We start from the raw sequence: 21,897 nt of genomic DNA on the forward strand, positions 1-21,897 counted from the left end.
GTATAGAATATTCTAGAGCTCTCAAGAAGTGTGGAGAAAGTGAGAAATGAAAAATAAGACCTGGGGTCATCTTTATATTAAAAAAAAAAGTTACCCGATTGGATTTATACGAACACTTATACGGTCCATATAAGTGACCGTATAATACTCCAGTGATGAACCTTCACTGTGACTGTTATACGGACTATTATACGAACCGTATAAAGTTATACAGACCGAATAAGTGGTTGTATAACTCACTTTTTCCCAACTTGTTCTCGTCGATTCGTTGATCTCAAATCCTTATGAAAACTTCTTGGAACTTACATAACACCGCGTTAACCATCTAAAGAGATCTATAACTCATCCTTAATACCTTACTAAATATTTAACAGCTCGATGATTACGAAAGCTTTCCAACCACAACTCTACGTTAACTTTCTCCAACGAACTTTCTTCTCTTGCCTCAAATGTCTTTGGAATCTTAATTAGACTAATTAAGTATCCCTTCTTACTTGTAGGGACATTATGTACATCTTAACTTGTGCACAACAACCCAAAATTTTGAGGTGTAACAATGAAAATCCTAGAATAAGCTATAAAGAACTTATAAGGATTGGGAGGTCATAAAAGTGTGTCGTTCAGAAACTTGTGCATGTTTCCTAACGTTCGTCTACCCCTTGGGTTCAAGATTCTGAAATTGGAGAAGTACGATTGTCATGGTGACCCTGTAGCCCATTTGAAGAAGTATTGTAATCAACAGAGAGGAGCGGGCGGTAAGCAAAAATTGCTTATGGCCTACTTCAGTGAGAGTTTGACATGGTTAGCCTCGGAATGGTTCATTGACCAAGACAACAACAAGAGTTTGTGCAGCAATTTCAATACAATAGAGACTTAGTTCATGAAAAAAGTCCTTGATCAACTTGAAGAAGAAATCTGCAGAACATTTCAGGGAATTTGCCATTAGGTTGCGAGAGCAAGCTTCTAGGGTAAGACCCCTACTGAAAGAAAGCGAGATTGTGGAAACTTTTCTCCAAGCTCAAAATGAAGAATATTATCAGCACATGCTCCCTGCCTTGGGAAAATCATTTGTTGAGGACATCAAAATGGGGGAGATGATAGAAGATGAGATCAGAATAGGACGTATTGTTAGTTTCACTACCCTAAAGTCCCCCACACATACAATCCAAAGTGGCTGAAGAAATTTTGGGATAAAGAGGGATAGTATGTCTTTTCGGGCTCATCCCTTTTTCAGAATATTCTCTTATAATCTAGCAGATTCCCATCTGATGACCCTTGAGGTCTGCTCTTTTTTTATTTTATTATTATTATGATATGAAAATAGTGCTCAACAGGTAGGGCTTGGGTGCCCGTCATGGCCCTCCGGTTTGGGTCGTGACAAGAATTCCTTACCAGATCTTTTATTTTTACGGACTAATAATAAAATATTCATTTCCTTTTGATTAGGGATTCATAAGGTGACTTAGAACACCAAAACTCAATTCTAAGTGGCGACTCTGGAAATAATTAATCCCTATTCAAAATCGTCAATTCAATTGGAAAAACCCTTTACTAATAAAACCTTGTGTTTATCACGGGGGTGAAAAAGGGGTGTGACAATTACGAGCCATAATCCACACGCCACAGCAAAAGTCATCGGTGAATACTTCAAAGATAGTTTTCCCGAAGGTAAAGGCCCATCTATAAATGATATGAGTCATTCAATTAGTATAGAATTGGGTTGTAAGGTTAGTTATTGGAAGGTTTGAAAGGGCATGGAGATTGCAAAGGCTCTTACTAGGGCGACATATGAGCATAGGTGTGCAATGCTTGATGAGTATTGTTGTATGCTTCGGTCCGAAAATTCAAGAAGTAAGACCGGCATTGAAGGTTGATGGAAATAGGAAGTTCAAGTACTTTTTTGTAGCCTATGCGGCTTGGATGCTTGGTTAGCACAAATGAGAAAAATCATAGCTGTCGATGGGACATTCTTGAGGAGCAAGTATGAAGGAGTGTTGTTGTTAGCTGTGGCACAAGATACGGTGAACCATATATTTCCGGTGGCATTTTGTGTAGTGTAAAAGGAGTGTGATGCCTCAAACCATTTTTTTGAACAAATGAGAAGCTATGTAGATGATACCACTAAGTTGTGCATAATCTTTGATAGGCATCCAAGTGTCAAAAAGGCGGTTTCAATTGTCTACCCTACAGCTCATTATGGTTGTAACATGAGGAAACTTGGGGAAAATATTCGAAACAACTTTCACAATGGGAAGGTCGTATCTCACTTTTATAAAGCAGGAAAAGCGTACAGGACAGATGTGTTCTATGACTATTTTAATCAAATCAGAGATATGGTACCTCGGACCGCCGAACATCTTGAACATGATGGATTCAATAGATGGAGCAGGGTATTTTGCCTGGAAAACATGTATATTTACACTTTAGTGTTTGCAACAAGTAATTAATTTGTTGCAACAACTGAGTGACTTGTTTGAGTTTCTTAAAAAAGTTATAGGACTTGTTGGAACAACTATGTTACTCGTTGTGTTTTTTTATTTGTGTATTAATGAAATTTTAGTTTTTTAGAATAATTGATTTTTTATTTTGACAGGTATAATATTATGAAGACAAACATTTTGAGTCGGTGAACGCAATGTTCAATGATGAAAGACAATTTCCCATTACTGCTCTATTTGATGCAATAAATAGGAGGTTTGCAGAAAAATTCCATGAGAGTTGTATGGAGTTCACCGACTCACCAACCATCTTTGTTCCTTTAATGGAAAAAAAAATATCAAAGTCTGTCAACCTGGGGAACAAGTTATTGGCCCATCAAATTGTCAATTACAAGTTCAGCGTCACCGGTCATGGTCAAGTTGCAACGGTGAATCTGCAAATGAGATGTTGTACATGTAGAATTTTTGACTTGTAAAAAATACTGTGTCCACGTGCTATGGCAGCGCTCCGAGTCCCATATGTTGAAGACTTTGGAAGGCAGATTTATGAGTACTCATCTCCATATTATAAGGTGGAGAAATACATAATTGCATACTGTGAGGAAATTTATCTTGTTCCTTCTGAAGAATCTTGAAAAATTCCTTTAGAGATTTTAGAGAGAGAAATACCTCCTCTACATGTTGACCCGGGCAACCAAGAAGAAGGCGGACAAAGAGAAGGCGTGGAATCGGGGAATCAGTTCCAACGAGGAAAAACAAATGCTCCATATGCAGAACAGTTGGCCAGAAAAAAACTACATGCCCAGACCAAAATGCTCCATAGTTGTTAATCTTGCACTTTCTTGTAATAATAATTACTGTTGTTAGTGTTTGTGAACTTGGGTTTTATGGCATTTTAATTTTGTTCTTTCTTGTAATGGTAAATTTGTTGTTGGTGCTTGTGAACTCGATTTATATTAGATGTTGATCTTGTTTAAATCACAAATGTATGTTCTGTTGCTAATAAATTGCTGAACAATTTCCAACAAGTAAGAAATCTGTTACGACAACTTTATTACTTGTTGGAGTTTTTCCAACAAGTCACGGGCCTTTTTGCAACAACTAATAAATTGTTGAACATATTACAACAACTGAGAGTTTTTAAGAAGTACCAAATTTGTTGCAGCAACTAAGTTACTTGTTGGGGTTTGTCCAACAAGTGACACGACTTGTTACAGCAACTAGGTTGGTTGTTTAAGTACTTCCAACAAGTGGAAGGACTTGTTGCAGAAACTAGGTAACTTCTTGTGTTTTATCCAACAAGTGATATGACTTGTTCAACAATTATGTTACTTGCTGCAACAGATACTGAATTGTTGCAACAGATAATACTTGATTCGCCCATATTTAGTGATCAACAAAAGGGAATCAATGATATTTAGTGATCAATACATATACTTAATCAATTTGAGGGTATTTTGAGTCAGGATAGATGATCAACTAAGTCACTGTGCACTAAATTGAGTGATCATTAGAGTGATTTGATGTGAACTACTTGATTCACCCATAGTTAGTGATCAACAAAGGGAATCAACGATATTTAGTGATCAATATATATACTTAATCAATTTGATGGTATTTTGAGTCAGGATAGATGATCAACTAAGTCACTGTGCACTAAATTGAGTGATCATTAGAGTGATTTGATGTGAACTACTTGATTCACCTGAGTAACTTGTTGCAACATCTTCAACAACTATTTGATTTGTTACAACAGTTGAGTCATCTGTTGCAACAGATTACTCAGTTGTTGCAACAATTTACTCAGTTGTTTGATTTTTACCAACAAGGTCAGGAATCTGTTGCAACAGATTACTCAACTGTCGCAACAATTTACTCAGTTGTTTGATTTTTACCAACAAGTTCAGGAATTTCACGCCCCAACGCGAGGAACATGCGGGCAGCTACTATTTCCTGCCTCAGTAGGCAAACCCGTCCCTTATGCAACAAACCAACAATAAATAAATAAATAGAAAACCCAAGAATAATATGATAAGTCTGACATACTATATAAACACTAAGTGCGGAAGATAGACAAATCCCAAAATCTAGTCCGGTTAGTACAAGAGTTACTAAATACTACTACAAGACTAAATAGTCAACACATCATCTGAAATAACTGTTGTCTCGAAATAGAAATGGGACAATAAAGAAGACAGAGTCTCGGGCTGCATGGATCATCAGTAGTTCACCCTCAGAACTCTAGCAGTGTCGCCTCGGGGATTAGTCGCGAGATGTGGAAGTCTCTCCAACAATGAACTATACACTCATAAAAAGAACACAGCAAGGTGGCATCAGTACAAAGCACGGTACTGAGTAAGCATCATAGGCTGACAACAGTTAGATCACGCATACAAACAAGGAAATGAAAAGATAATCATGCTCATAGACAGATACAAGTCAACAAGTCCAAGTAGTACAATAATTTACCAAACAAGGTCTCAAATGTTTCACGAATCCAAACATAACCAAATAATCACCCAATAACTCAAATAACACTAACGATAAATATCAATCCAAATGACAATATGAACATATAATGTGAATGCATATGGAATGCAATGCAATGATACACACATGCTCTGGGGGGGGGGGGGGGGGGGGACGATGTAAACCTGACAGTCATGACCCATGGGGGACCGCTAAGTCCATGTATCGTCATTCCGTATCACACAGCCTAGAATGACTCCTCGATTCAATATCATTGCTAACCACTCTGTATCACACAACATAGAGATGGCTACGCAAATATAGTAATGTCTCATGAATCACACCTACCTCTGTCATCAGCATCTCCCAATATCAAGACCAAGACAAATATATTATGGATATGAGAAAGTATATCATGCAATGAGAATGTCATAAATAACATATGGATTCCAGTCAATACATATAAGGACAGCCATTATAGTACAAGTATCATATGAATCCGTTCCTTATAACCAGTCTCCCATAATGCATAGAAACCACCAATTCACATAATAAAAGCCAAGCATAAACCTAAGGATTCTACAGGCCACGTGCCCGGACACACAAGTCACACAATAGTACAAACCTATAAATTCCATCCCAAACTTCATACCCGAGGGTTCACATGATGTCTCCAACAATTCCTTAGTACTACATACGAGTCGCTAACCAGGGTCTAACCAAAAGGTAAGCCATAACCTACCTGGAGTGCCGAACAGGAATCCAAAACAATCACGCGAGCTCCTTGCCCTTTCTCAATGCCTTCAAATACTCAGGGTCTATTTATAACGTAATCTAGATTAGAAATCATGAAGAACAATACTCATATTGCTAGGCTTCTAGTTTGGTCAACTGGAGCCTATGGAATTTGGAGAAACGGGCCCACAAGGGCAAAATGGGTAATTCAAAAATGAAACATGCAATTCAAGTCTAAGTGATCCAAACCTGTTAACAAATTTCTAAAACAACTCAATATTAAGCGAAAATTGTATTTAAAGAGAAACCCCCTATTTTGGGTATGAACCCTAACTCTCAAATTCATAAATTGGTTACTAATAATGAAGGACTCATGATTATATAGGTATTACCCATCAATTCCATACTAATATAAGCTTATTCCATCAACAAATCAAGGTTTGATAATCAAAAGTTCATTCAAGAAAGAAACCCCAAAAACCCTCTTTAACCTTATGTTATTGGAAGACTCTAGCATGAATTACGGAATTTCTAAGGTGGATTATGAATGATAAATGAAGAATAGGGTTAGATGAACTTACCCTAATGAAGAATTGCCTCAGAATCTCTTGTTTTGCTCTCAAAATAGCTCTAGTACCAAGATTAATGAATGAAGAGTGATAGGGTTTTAAAAAGGATTTAAGACATTTAAGTCCCCGTCAACCGCTACAGCGGTCTGTAATCCGCTACGGCGGGACTGCTACCTCTTTGCGTAGCGGTCACTCACATTTACTCGACACCGCTATAGCGGCAGGGCCATCGCCACGGCGATACCGCTGCCGCGGTACTAGTGCCGCTGTGGCAGACATCAATCACTAGAACAGTGTTGGTTTTGGCCATTCTCAACCTGAAATCCGACTATCACATGAGGCCCAACAGATACAACATAAGCATGCAAACACACATAAAAATGCGCTACGAACTCAGCCGTGGCCTCGAATTTTTCAACGGGGGTCTCGTTGACCAAGTCAACCCCCAAAACCAACTTTCCAACTCAAGTCCCAAAACATACTCTAATGCATTGGAAAATGAACTGAGCGTGCCCGCAAATCACAAATGACCATCCGGACCTCTTGTAATCGACGAATTTTTGAAAAAGGTCCGTTTATCTAAAATTTAACTTTAGGTCAAATATTTTTCGCTTTGAGGCTCATTATCACAAACACCAATCTAATATTCATCTGATGACTTCAGAAATCGTACCACCCGTCCCCGCAAATCTAATATATGCTATCGAAGCTCAGGGAAAGTTCAACACGGTCAAAAGTATAGTAACGGCCAAACGGGTCGTTACATCAGATACCAATTAAAAAATCGCTCGTCCTTGAGCGACAATGTTATATCCCGTATTTTTGAACGTCAGATTATTTGCTAAGGTGGGGCCCACACATCGAGATTTTTTTTGGAACATCTAAAAAGTCATATGAATCACATATGTGAAGTTAAACACAATTCAAGAAGGACCCTTGGGCCAAATCAAAGTGGAAGCCCTCCAAACGAATATTTTTTAAGAAAACGTTTTCAGGTGACCTGACTTTGAGGGGCAAAACCGGTATTATAAGTTCGGAATTTGGGAAAATACCAAGAAATATAAGTTGTAGATAATTGAATTAGATTTCCAACCATAGGTCGTGGGTTCCCAGGTGACATCGGAATAAGGAGATATGGACATTTTAAGGCAGAAAAGTCGAGATGAACAGTGAATTCGGCCCAACCCGATTTCAAATCGGGTCAGGCCCATTTCTATTGTCATTTAATGAAAAGTTTCGGTCTTCTCTCCACATTTCAGACGAAAACACACCCATAAACATTCAGAACATTCTAGAGAGAGAAAGGGAGGAGAAATTTAGAGAGAAATCAATTTTGACCAAAATCTAAGCCCCGAATCGCGAAGCTCATGAAGAGAAAAGTGTTGTACGTCGCGTTGCCTTCAATTTGAGCTAAAAATCAGCCAAGAAGAAGATTGTTGAAGTGGTTGCTGCATACTTAAGGTAAGAATAATGTCCCTTTTTCATTGTTAACAAGTTTATTTAGAGTTTTAACGGATTAGAACGGAGAAAATAGCGTTATAAACTTGTTATTGTTTTGTTGGGATTTATGGATTAAGGGGCTATTTTAGGTGGATTAAATGGATGGAATTAGTTTAGTTATGATGTATAATAATTATTGATATTGTTGTTGTTGGTATTTTTTAATAATGTGTGGCTAAGTTGGAATTTCGAGGATTGTTAAGTTTGCAGGGGAGATGCTGCCCAAATTTTTGTAGACAAGTATTGGTTAAGATTGAATTCTTAAAGTTTTATGATTAATATTTGGTAAATGTGACCAATTGTAGATTTTGGAGTAAATGGGATTCGAATTTGGATAAGCGTAAAGGGCAAGTAAGGTATGTAAAGCTCTACCTATTCTTCTCTTGGCATGTCTTAGATGTGATAGGATTGGATTCGAGCCTCGGGGACGACTCTAATCTTCAGAATCTACGTCCGAATTTGCCCCTTTTTCATTCAGTAGAACTGAATTGAATATGTTATGAATAATTGGAAGAATTGCCTAAACATCTGGAACTTGCGCAAATAGGACCCGACTACCCGAAAACTCGTACAAGTGACATCATGAAATGTAATATACGTAAAATTATGTACGCCACCTCATTTGACCTGAGGTGGGCCCACTATTCCCGGATTTTTCTTATCTGTTCCGTTTGACTTATTATGAAGTAGAATCTGAAGGAAACTTTTGGCTACTCTTTTTGCTACTATACAACGGTTGTTTTGAATTATTTTGTAAGTCCCATAACGTATTTTGAAATATGAAAACGATTTCTGAAAGCCTATTTGACATAAACCATTGTGACATCTGAAAGACATATATTATGACTATCGCTTAATTTCTTATGTACATGATTTGACATCTGAATTATGCTATCGAGTCCCTGACTACTAAGCGATAATTGTTTTAACTATTCTATTGAATTCTACGATATTTTGATATGTAAAACTAATCTCAGCATTTTTACCTTGACACCATCCGTCGTAACATCCGAAAGGTACGTACTATGACTATCGTCTGATTTCTTTTTATGACCTATCGTTCGGATTACCTTGTCGAGTCTTTTTGAATGTTTTATGATGCATATAGTTTCTCACTACTCTACTCGTGGATGCCTCAATACTTCCTTCACTGAGCCCGGGCCAGGATATGTTATCACGCGTATTCCACTACATTGTTCGCCGTGCCTCGATGTGAGGGGGCAGGTATGTGTGTACATGGGTTGTGGAGTATGATGTGCCATGTACGCTTATTCTGATATGCTATGATATGGCCATCTGATGTGCTATGATATGTGCACACTTTGATATGATATGATATTATATGTTACGGAGCTATTTCCTAATCCGGAGTATGATGTGTTGTGGCGCCAGTGTCGGGGTGGCGACCACGTCTGTTCACCGAGTCCCATAATAGGGACCGGATATGGCATATGTTCTGACATGCATTATCTCTGCTCTATGAGTAAGCACTTTGATATTCCGATTACTGTACTTACTTTCTGTACTTCTGACTCTAATTATGATTCCTTCTGTTGTACGTCTGTACTCCCGATCCCGATCATGATACTGTCTGTTATACTTCGGTACCTCCGATTTTGATATGTTTTCATCTGTTATATTTCTGGATTTCTAGACCTGATTATGATTCTGTTTATTGTACTTTACGCTTTACATACTCAGTACATTTTTCGTACTGACCCCTCTTCTTCGGGGGCTGCGTTTCATGTCGCGCAGGTACACCCAGATGAGTTGAAGTTATTACAGAAGATGTTCCAGTGGAGTTGGCAGGCTCCATTTGCTCCTGGAGTGTTGCCGAGTCAGAGTTTGTATATGTATGTTATGAATTCTGGATTTATGTTAGAGACTTTGCAGACAGAGTCGTGGGTATTGGTTATCAGTCTGTAAGCGGCTCCATCAGCGATATGTCATTCTGTGTTATGTAGTAAATTTTATATAACTACGGATTTTGCCTAAAATTGAGAATGATAAAAGATGGATTTCAAAAGCTTAATATGTATTTTACTTTTATCTGATTTTCAGTGTCTGAAGAAATTATGTGTGTAATAAGAATTTGTGGGTTCGCTCGGCTCCGGATATGGGGTCGGGTGCCCATCACACCCTAGTGAAATTGGGGTGTGACAGACAAGGAAGTGGATCGGGGAAAAATTACCTGAATCAGTGAACAACTGCGGATATCTCTCGCGCATATCAGATTCGGTCTCCCAAGTATCCTTCTCAACTGGACGTTGCTTCCATTGAACCTTCGCAGAAGCGATCTCCTTGGACCTCAATTTTCGAACCTGCCTATCCAAGATCGCTATCGGCTCCTCCTCATAGGTCAGATTCTTATCGAGCAAAACTGAATCCCAACGGACAATGTAAGTACCATCAAAATGGTATTTCTTCAGCATAGGCACATAAAAAGACTGTATGAATACCGGACAGGCCTGGTGGCAAAGCCAACTCATAGGCAACGTCACCAACTTTATGGAGAATCTCAAATGGGCCAGGATACCTAGGACTCAAATTGCCCCTCTTCCCAAATTGTCTAACACCCTTCGTGGCTGAGATCTTCAAAAGCCCCTGCTCGCCATCCCCAAACTCTAAATCCCGAAGCTTCCAATACGCATACATCTTCTGTCGACTCTGAGCTGCTAGAAGCTTTTCCTGATAAGCTTCACCCAATCCACGGACTCTCTTAACAAATCTGTGCCCCATAGGCCAACCTCAAATGCATCAAACCATTCAATAGGAGAACGATACCTCCTACCATATAAAGCCTCGAACGACGCCATATCAATACTCGAATGGTAGTTATTATTGTACGTAAACTTTGCTAGGGGAAATAACTAGTCCCAATGACCCCAAAATAAAGGACACATGCTCTCAACATATCCTCGAGAACCTGACCATCATCCTCTCGAACTGACCATCAATCTGGGGATGAAAATGTGTACTAAGGTCCAACTAAGTACCCAACCCTATCTGAAAAGCCTTCCAAAAATTGGAAGTAAACTGGGGACTTGATCCGAAATAATAGAAATAGAGACCCCGTGCAATCGCACAATATCACGAACATAGATCCTGGCTAACCTCTCCGCAGTATAAGTGACCTGAACTGGAATGAAATGAGCGGACTTGGTCAACAGATCAACAATAACCCACACAAAATCAAACTTGCCCAAGGTCTTTGGAAGACCCACAACGAAATCCATGGCAATCTTCTCCCTCTTCCACTCGGGAATGGGCATCCTCTGGAGCACACCACCAGGTCTCTGGTGCTCATACTTCACTTGCTGACAATTCCCCCACTTAGCCACAAAATCTGCAATATCTCTCTTCATCCTCCCCCACCAGTAGTGTTGTCAAAAATCACGATACATGTTCATGGCACTAGGATGAATGGAGTACCTGAACTATGGGCCTCGATCAAGATTAAATGAATCAAATCACCAATCCTTCGAACCTCAGAATCCCCTCATTATCAAGAATGGCCTCCTTGGCCTCACCCCTCAGAACCTTATCTCGAATCTTACACAATTGAGCATCCTCAAATTAATGAGTCCTGATCTGCTCTAACAGGGACGATCTAGCCTCAACACAAGCTAAAACTCTGCCTGGAACTGAAATATCAACATGAATGAAACTATTGGCCAGAGTCTGAATCTCCATGGCCAACGGACGTTCGAAAACAACCAAATGAGCTAAACTTCCCATACTCGTGGTCTTGCCACTGAGAAATCCATATTCTGCATGGGTAATGCTAGAATTGGGGCTGACGTCAAAATGTTCTTGAGCTTTTGAAAGATCTCCTCACAATTATCGGACCACTGGAAGGGAATATCCTTCTGAGTTAATATGGTTAACAAAGTAGCAATAGAAGCAAAACCTTCACAAATTGACTGTAATAGCTGCCTAATCCCACGAAGCTACGGACCTTGGTTATAGTACTAGGCCTCGGCCCACCTCTAACTGCCTTAATATTCTTGGGATCAACCATGATCCCGTCCTTACACACAACGTGTACCAAGAATGGCATGGACTTAAGCCAGAACTCGAACTTCAAAAACTTGGCATAAAGCCTCTTCTCGCTCAACGACCCAAGAACAATCCTCAAATGGCGCTCATGCTTCTCTCCACTCTTGGAATAAACCAAGATATCATCAATGACTAAAATCTCAAAGGAATCAAGATATGTCTTGGAAATGACATTCATCAAAGTCATAAACACAGCTAGGGCATTCGTAAGCCCAAAAGACATGTAACATCCCGTAAATCAGAGTTAGGTGTGAATGTGTAAAAATCTAGTGTTAACATGATATTATATCTATATGAATCCATTGTTGATGAATTCGGGTGGAAGATGGTCGTTTTGAAGTCAAACCAACAATTGAAGTTCTTAAGGGCTCTTAACTTCGCCTAAATTTTGGTAGGTCTGTCTTCTGGGCGATTTTCATGAAAATGTGTTGTGCATTTGCAAAAGCTTCCTTGATGAAAGTTGTAGATCTTTGAAATATATTTCCAATGGTAGGTCGCCCGGTCCGAACAATGGTATGTACAAAACGTTATGTTTGTTTTACTGAAGGGCGCAAAAGTTGGAGATTTCGCCCAAAGTACGCCCAGAATGTACGGGACGTCCTTTTAGGACGTACTTCTTCCATTTATGGTAGAAAATTGGATTTAAAATGGGTATGGTCTTATTCTGTTCCTATTTTTTTTAATCCTTCCAAACCCTAGGGATGAAAATCATCCCTCTAAGTCTTCAAATCAAAGGAAAGAACAACCTTAACATTACTAATATATTCTAACATCAAACCCATGATTCTTAACATGACTCTTGTGACCAAAACTTAGGGTTTGCAACATAATTCTTTCCAAAGTGATTCAAGCTAGGGTTTGGGTGTTCTTCATTAGGAAGGTGAATTGTTAAACTTTGTTTAACGTATTAAGGTATGCTCTTTAAAAATAAAATACTTTTTGAATATAAAGGTAATTTGTATGTCTCTTTAAAAATAAATCCTTTTTGAATATAAAGGTAATTTGTATGTCTCTTTAAAAATAAAATCTATAAAGGTGATTTGCATGTCTCTTTTAAAATCATTCTTGACTATACAGGTGATTTGTATGTCTCTTTTTAAAATCCTTTTTGACTATGAAGTTGATTTGTATGTCTATACTTCAAAATTCGTCTTTTCATGTAGGTCTAGATTTTCCCAAAAATCTTTCTTGCAGTATGTCTATATTCCAAAAATCATCTTTTCAACTATGTCTACTTGTGAAGTACGCTTATATTGTGAAAGCATGAATTGTATTTGAGAATCCTTCCTTGATTGTTTGTACAAGTTATAACTCTTGTTTGGTGGAATTTATTCTAGAATTAAAGATGATTTCTTTTAGACAAGGTCATGAGTGTGTAAGGCCAAGCCCGCATCGAACCTTATACGAACTATGCTACTTTGTGAAACTCATTTTTCCCATTATTGGATGATGGAACTTAATCTTCTAAAGGTTGGACCTTAAATTTGTTTTGTTGTTGAATGGGTTTCTTGAACTTGAAATTCAATAAGAGATTTGAGTAAGATTCTAAATCGGTTATGACTTGAAATGCCTCTATTTTGAGATGATGACTTGAGAAGTGAGATTCGGATCTAAGCCATGATTGATGATTCGGTAATATGCCATGATTTGTATTTTCTTGGTGTTTGGGCCTGTATGGGCAAGCTGTGCTAATTCAGAGGGCGATTAGCCGTTATGGATCCTAACGTATCGATACGAGTATTGTTGTGTCAGTCGAGAGGACCATTGACCTCTGTTGCTTTCTAGCGAAGAGTATCTATTGATGTGCTAGTCCAGAGGATGATTAGCCTCCGTATGTTCCTAGACCGGAGTATCTATGGCTGTGCTAGTCCAGAGGATGATTAGCCTCCGTTGCTTCCAAGCCCGGAGTATCTATTGTTGTGCTAGTCCAGAGGATGATTAGCGTCCACGATTTCCTAACCCGAAGTATCGATTGATTGATCTTCCTGTGAGTGGCTTGTTTCATATCTTGTTGCTTGTGAGTGGCTTGTGGTGATTTGAATTTGTTAGTGAAATACTTGGCCTGGTAAATGGTAAGGAGTTAGGTTAATGTGTTTGTCATGGTTGAATTCTTTGATGACTCTTTAATGTTGCTGACTCACTTTATTCCTGGGTTTGAACTGTTAATTTCATTGATATCATTTTATTGATTTTATTCATTAGATCTTGTTTTGTTAACTATTTCCCCTTAGACACTCACTGAGTACCCTGTACTCAGGCATACCATTGTTGTTTTTGATGGTATGTTAGGTATTATTGAGGAGCGGGTTCGTGATACGCCTACGACTTAAGAGAACTTGCTGCTTTCGAGACTTTTCGATGAGCCCACATGATTGTTCGTGGGGCACCATTCTATCTTTACTTTGTGTCTTTTAGTTTCGGGTTGCGTCCCGATGATTTAGACATTGCTCATTATCTTAGAAGCTCCATAGTATACGTTCTTGAGGGTAGTTGTTGAGTTATTGATTAACTCTCGGGCACATTATTACGTTTGACTAAGTATTTGATGAATAAAGACTTCCGCTAATTTAATTCATATATTCATGATTTGTACATTTATTTTATAAACTGTTGCAGGCGAATATTGAACCTGGCAGGTTTAAATATTGTTATTGCATCTTCTAGGTTCTTCCGATGTTGTTCATGACGTCGGATGCCGATCACGTCTAGGGTGGGTTTTGGGGCGTGACAAGCATGGTATCAGAGCCTAGGTTTAAATGTGTCCTAGGAGTTGTCTGTGTCTGTGGAGTAGTGTCTGGCAAAGTCTTCCTTGTGCAGCCTGATCATCTGCATGATCGAAAGACTACCAGGACATTAATAGGTGTTTTTCATTCTTCTTGATTCTAGATTGTGCTATAGAGCTTGAACTTCCTTTAGGATCATTCTGAGGTGTTCGTTACTCATGCTTTATGGAGATGACTTTAACTCGTGTGCAAATGTTAACTAAGTGAACAATGGTGCTATGGAGTGCACATTTTTCTTATGCGTATTTTGATGGATTGTACAGAGTCGCTGAAATTGTATTGTAGGTGTTTGGTATATATGGTTGTTGTAGGTCTGGTGGTTGATAAATTGAGACAGGTATAGAAACAAAACTAGTCCTTGTTACGGGGAGAACTCTGCCAAAAATCATGTTAAGATGAAAGGAATAATTAAGACGTGATATGTTTCAAGTACTGGAGGTTAGGGTGAAGGGAATAATTGAGGGTCTCTTGTAGTGAATTAAGAATTATCGTACATTAAGGTTATAATCGTATTGGGTTAAAAGATCTGTACTATTTTGATTTTTAGTAGAAGAAGTTTATTTTAGGCTTGAAACTCGAAAACAATCGCTTGTGGAATAATGATTTAAGAAGATGATGTAGTTGATTTAGGCTTTAAATTGTTATTTTTCAGTTTTGACATGAGGTAAGTTAAGCTTGAATCAGGTGTTGTTAAATTAGCCTCCTTGTTGGAGTATATTGTCTAGATTGATATATTGTGCTCTTCCTAGTCAAAGCATATAGTGTTGAACCTTTTGAGTATATCACTCTTGGTAAAGTGAGATGAAGGTAGAAACCCCCTTATTCATGTGAGACTAGAGTGCTCTAGTCATTAGAAATCCCCGCGAGGGCTATGTTGTTCTTATTTGGGTGAAGATGTATTTTTATCTTTCCGGGGTCGCTTAGTACAAAGAAAGCTCGACTTCGTGATTTGCTCATAGAGAGTTGGCTGGAGTCTCAGATGTTGCGGTCACAGGTATTCTAACTATATGTTCTTTTGAAGCGTATTCGCTGATCGATTCGAGTTCGACTCTTTCTTATATAACTCATTATCTTGCCCTTGATTTTGGTGTGTAATTCAAGCGACTGTGAGAACCTTATACTATGAATACCCCTACTAGTATTCTCGTTATTGCTTCTACGATCTATAAGACTATGTGGTGTAGTTAAGGATCGTGAGACTACTGCTGGTTCGATTGAATTTGAAATAGCAAACTTTGATGTAATTTTGGGGGTAGACTAGCTTTCCAGGTGTTATGCAATTCTAGATAGCCAATAAGAAATAGTTGGGCTTGTAGTTCTAGATGAAACCGTTAATGATTGGAAGAGTAATATCGTTAAATCTCTAGGTAGACTACCAGTGTAAATCCCTCGTCCATGTGTTTGGGCTTGAATGATGTATTCATTGTATGGTTAGTCTTATGTTACCTCTGAGAATGATCCTCTTTACTAAAGAACTCTAGAAATTCTGAAAGTTGAGGTTTAGTAAAGAATCCTAGGCGATGACTTTCATTCGGGGACAAATGATCTTAAGGGGGGCATAATGTAACATCCCGTAAATCCGAGTTCGGTGTGAATGTAAAAATCTAGTGTTAACATGACATTATATCTATATGAATCCATTCTTGATGAATTCGCGTGGAAGATGGTCGTTTTGAAGTCAAACCAACAATTGAAGTTCTTAAGAGCTCTTAACTTCGCCTAAGTTTTGGTAGGTCTGTCTTCTGGGCGATTTTCATGAAAATGTGTTGTGCATTTGGAAACTCTTCCTTGATTAAAGTTTTAGACCTTTGAAATAGATTTCCAATGGTAGGTCACCCAGTCCTAGCAAAGTTATGTACACAAGGTTATGTCCATTTTGCTGAAGGACGCAAAGGCTGGAGATTTCACCCAAAGTACGCCCAGAATGTACGGGACTGTTACACCTTGTAAACTTTTCGTTAACGTACAGTGAATAGACTAACGCAGGGAACGAAGTATACGATGTCTTGGTAAGTAAGAAATAACATTTGATGATTCTAAATGAGATTTCAAGGACATTCGAGGTATGATACGGGAGTTGTTAAGGAAAGCAAGGTATATGTTGTGTGTCGGGCAAGATTTACGAGTATCGAATTAATGAAAGCTTAATGATGTTTTGGAGAAGAGATATAATATCCCTTAGATTGTTAATGAGGTGTTAAACAAGTGTTAAGAAGGTTCCATAAGGATTGGAGATCAAATGAGCCGACGAGAATTAATTCCGGAAAGTTGGGCAACATACGGTCCAACATACTGGTTGTATGTCTGGCCATATGTTCTGCCCAGAATGGGACCTTCACTGGACCAAACATACGGCCATACATATGGCCAGTATAAAAGTTACGGACCGTTTGTTGGTCCGTACGTCCGAGTCAGGTCAAATTTTTAAGTTGATATAAGGGACCCCAACCTCATTTATTTCATTTCATTTTCCACTCCACACCTCAAAAACCCTCTAGAAAGCTCTCCACTCTTCATCCACAAGAACCCAAGAGAGATTGGTGATCTACTTAATCAAACCAACAAAATTAAGTGTATGAAACTCATTGAAGTTCATCCAAGCCAAAACATTCCAATGGAAGTGAACTAGGGTTTTGGTGTAAGAGGAGTATTTCCACTCAAGTCTTATTCCTACACTATCTAAGGTAAGTTTTATAACCTTTTCATGTAGCTTAAGGTAATGAGAGTTTGAAAGACTTAGATTATGGAAGGAGATAGAAAATGGGTCACAAAGATAGGAATAATGAGATTTTGAGTAGTAGTTTGGAGTGAATCATGAATCTTGATATGTTGTGATTGTAAGTATGCTATAAGTGACATTTAGAACATGGGATAAGTATTATATGTGATAAAACACAATAGTGAACTATGACCATGATTATGGAGAAATTGAAGTGAAATTGAGAAATGTGGATAATGTAGACGAATGATAATTGTTGCTTATATTATTGTGAATATTGTTATGGGTGTTTGGGAGTTTATATATGATATGAGGAAAGTTGTATAAACTAAGGAAATGCTGGCCAATTTTCTCTAGCATTAGTAAGCACGTTCATATAATCGATTAGCTAATGTTGATGCGAATTCTCTTGAAGGTAGAAACGCGAGCATCGAAGGAGAACGATCAAATGATAGAATAGCTAAACGAAAGAGATATGTAAGGCTAGTCCCTTCTTTCTAAAGAATGACTCCTATGGCATGAATTCTCCTATATTTCCATGACTTTCCTACACATCGGAAATTATGAGTCTATGGTTATAAAGAGCTTTTCATAAGATAAAGAAAAGAGATACGATGTGAGTATGATGATGATGACTATGAGTTGAGCCTAAAAGTTCTAAAGTTCATGATATGCTAATTCCATAAAGTTCTTGCTATGAATACGATGTGATGTTTCTACAATCTAATGACCCTAAGTATAGTTCCATTGATGCTTTTCCTTGTGTGCACTCACCTTATAATGTTAGTCCCTCCAAGGTGAGATATGACGATTATGATCACTCCATAACGTAGTCGGGGGTTCACGACCTCATGTCACCCCGACATAGACATGGTTACCTTCAAGCTTTAATGTATGATTAATGATGAATGTATGATGATGCTAAGTTATGATAAGGTTATGATATGCCTATGAGATGTGTGATAATAATAATTTCATGTTGACTATATGACGATACGATTCCACCATGCCTAGTTGGCTGGGCATGTCACCGCGAAGGCGGGCTGCATACGATTCCACCGTGCCTAAATGGCCGGGCATGTCATCGCTAAGGCCGGCTGCTATGTTTACACCGAGCCTAGAGGGTCGGTCATGAAACCACTAGTGGGCGGCATATGATGGTTACCCGGATGCAGGTTAACGATGATGATATATATATGATACGATGATGTATGCGCTATGATGATACATGTACTACGATTATATAAGATATATGTGTGAAATGTATCCACCCTTAAAAGTTACGCAGGTTATATCTTCATCTTATGTCATATGATTTCTCTATTATGTTAATTTCATTCATGCCTTACATACTCGGTACAATGTTGGTACTGACGTCTGTTGCCTTTGGACGCTGTGTTCATGCCCACATGTAGGCAGGGAGGCAGTCCAGACTCATAGGAGCTACTAGCAGACTTTGATAGCACCCCATTATTCCGGATGTGCCATTGATTTATTCTTTTGTGTATATATATGTTTTGGGCATGACGGGGTCCTGTCTTGTCCCTATGTCTAGCACTCTAGTAGAGGCTCGTAGATACGTATGTGTGGGTAGTACGGTCTCACGATGTCCTTATTGTATGTACATTATTTTGATAGCCGAAGGGCTTATGTATATAAAGGTAATTATGTTTCGAAGTGAAAAGTGGTTTTTCCTATAATTTGAGTATAAGATTAATGAATGAACGCTTGATGCGTACGATGGGTAATGGTACGAGCGGTGCTCGGTGGTTAGCCCCGGGTACCCGTCATGGCCCCTAGTTCCACATTTCTCAATTTCACTTCAATTTCTCCATAATCAGGGTCATAGTTCACTATTGCGTTTTCTCACATATAATACATATCCCATGTTCTAAATGTCACTTATAGCATACTTACAATCACTACATATCAATATTCATGATTTACTCCAAACTACTACTCAAAATCTCATTATTCCTATCTTTGTGACCCATTTTCTATCTCCTTCCATAATCTAAGTCTTTCAACCTCTCATTACCTTAAGCTACATGAAAAGGTCATAAAACTTACCTTAGATAGTGTAGGAATAAGCCTTGAGTGGAAATACTCCTCTTACACCAAAACCCTAGTTCACTTCCATTGGAATTTCTTGGCTTGGATAAACTTCAATGAGTTTCATACACTTAATTTTGTTGGTTTGATGAAGTTGATCACCAATCTCTCTTGGGTTCTTGTGGATGAAGAGTGGAGAGCTTTCTAGAGGTTTCTTGAGGTGTGGAGTGAAAAATGAAATGAAATAAATGAGGTTGGGGTCCCTTATATCAACTTAAAAATTTAACCCGACTCGGATGTACGGACCAACATACGGTCCGTATCTTTTATACTGGTCGTATGTTTGGTCCAGTGAAGGTCCCATTCTGGGCAGAACATACGGCCAAACATACGGCCAGTATATTGAACCGTATGTTGCCCAACTTTCCGGAATTCATTCTCGTCGGCTCGCTTGATCTCCAATCCTTATGGAACCTTCTTAACACTTGTTTAACACCTCATTAGACATCTAAGGGATGTTATAGCTCTTCTCCAAAATATCATTAAGCTCTCATTAATTCGATACTCGTAAATCTTGCCCGACACACAATATATACCTTGCTTTCCTTCACAACACCCGTCTCCCACCTTGAATGTCCTTGAAATCTCATTTAGAATCCTCAAATGTTATTTCTTACTTACCAAGACATCGTATACTTCGTGTCGTTCGTTAGTCTATTCACTGTACGTTAATGGGAAAGTTCCGAGGTGTAACAGGGACGTCCTTTAAAGTACGGGTCGTCCTTTTAGGACGTACTTCTTCCGTTTCTGGCAGAAAATTGGGTTTAAAATGGGTATGGTCTTATTTTGTTCCCATTATTTTCATCCTTACAAACCCTAGGGACGAAAATCATCCCTCCAAGTCTTCAAATCAAAGGTAAGAACACCTTTAACATTACTAATCTATTCTAATACCAAATCCATGATTCTTAACATGATTCTTGTGATCAAAACCTAGGGTTTGCAGTATAATTCTTCCCAAAGTGATTCAAGCTAGGGTTTGGGTGTTCTTCATTAGGAAAGTGAATTGTTAAACTTTGTTTAACGTTTTAAGATATGTCTCTTTAAAAATAAAATCCTTTTTGAATATAAAGGTACTTTGTATGTCTCTTTAAAAATAAAATCCTTTTTGAATATAAAGGTAATTTGTATGTCTCTTTAAAAATAAAATCCTTTTTGAATATAAAGGTGATTTGCATGTCTCTTTTAAAATCATTCTTGACTATAAAGGTGATTTGTATGTCTATATTTCAAAATTCATCTTTTCATGTATGTCTAGATTTTCCCAAAAATCTTTCTTGAAGTATGTCTATATTCCAAATATCATCTTTTCAACTATGTCTACTTGTGAAGTACGCATATATTGTGAAAGCATGAATTGTATTTGAAAATCCTTCCTTGGTTGTTTGTATAAGTTATAACTCTTGTTTGGTGGAATTTATTCTAGAATTATAGATGTTTTCTTTTAGACAAGGTCATGCGTGTGTAGGGCCAAGCCCGCATCGAACCTTACACGAACTATACTACTTTGTGAAACTCATTTTTCCCATTATTGGATGATGGAACTTAATCTTCTAAAGGTTGGACCATAAACTTATTTTATGGTTGAATGGGTTTCTTGAACTTGAAATTGAATAAGAGATTTGAATAAGATTCTAAATCGGTTATGACTTGAAATGCCTCTATTTTGAGATGATGACTTGAGAAGTGAGATTCGGCTCTAAGCCATGATTGATGATTCGGTAATATGCCTTCATTATTTGTATTTTGTTGGTGTTTGGGCCTGTATCGACAAGCTGTGCTAGTCCAGAGGGCGATTAGCCGTTATGGATCCTAACGTATCGATACGAGTATTGCTTTGTCAGTCCAGAGGACGATTGACCTCCGTTTCTTTCTAGCGCAGAGTATCTATTCCTGTGCTAGTCCAGAGGACGATTAGCTTCCGTATCTTCCAAGACCGGAGTATCTATGGCTGTGCTAGTCCAGAGGATGATTAGCTTCCGCGATTTCCTAACCCGGAGTATCGATTCATTGATCTGCTTGTGAGTGGCTTGTTTCATATCTTGTTGCCTGTGAGTGGCTTATAGTGATTTGAATTCGTTAGAGAAATACTTGGCTTGGTAAATGATAAGGAGTTAAGTTAATGTGTCTATCATGGTTGAATTCTTTGATGACTCTGTAATGTTGCTGACTCACTTTATTCCTGGGTTTGAACTGTTATTTTCATTGATATCATTTTAATGATTTTATTCATTAGATCTTGTTTTGTTAACTATTTCCCCTTAGACACTCACTGAATACCCAGTACTCAGGCATACCATTGTTGTTTTTTTATGGTATGTTAGGTATTATTGAGGAGCAAGTTCGTGATACGCCTGCGACTTAAGAGAACTTGCTGCTTTCGTGACTATTCGGTGAGCCTACATGATTGTTCGTGGGGCACCATTCTATCTTTACTTTTCATCTTTTAGTTTCGGGCTGCGTCCCGATGATTTAGACATTGCTCATTATCTTAGAAGCTCCATAGTATACGT

The sequence above is a fragment of the Lycium barbarum genome, chromosome 3 (assembly GCF_019175385.1).
Source record: "Lycium barbarum isolate Lr01 chromosome 3, ASM1917538v2, whole genome shotgun sequence".
Classification (NCBI taxonomy): Eukaryota; Viridiplantae; Streptophyta; class Magnoliopsida; order Solanales; family Solanaceae; genus Lycium; species Lycium barbarum.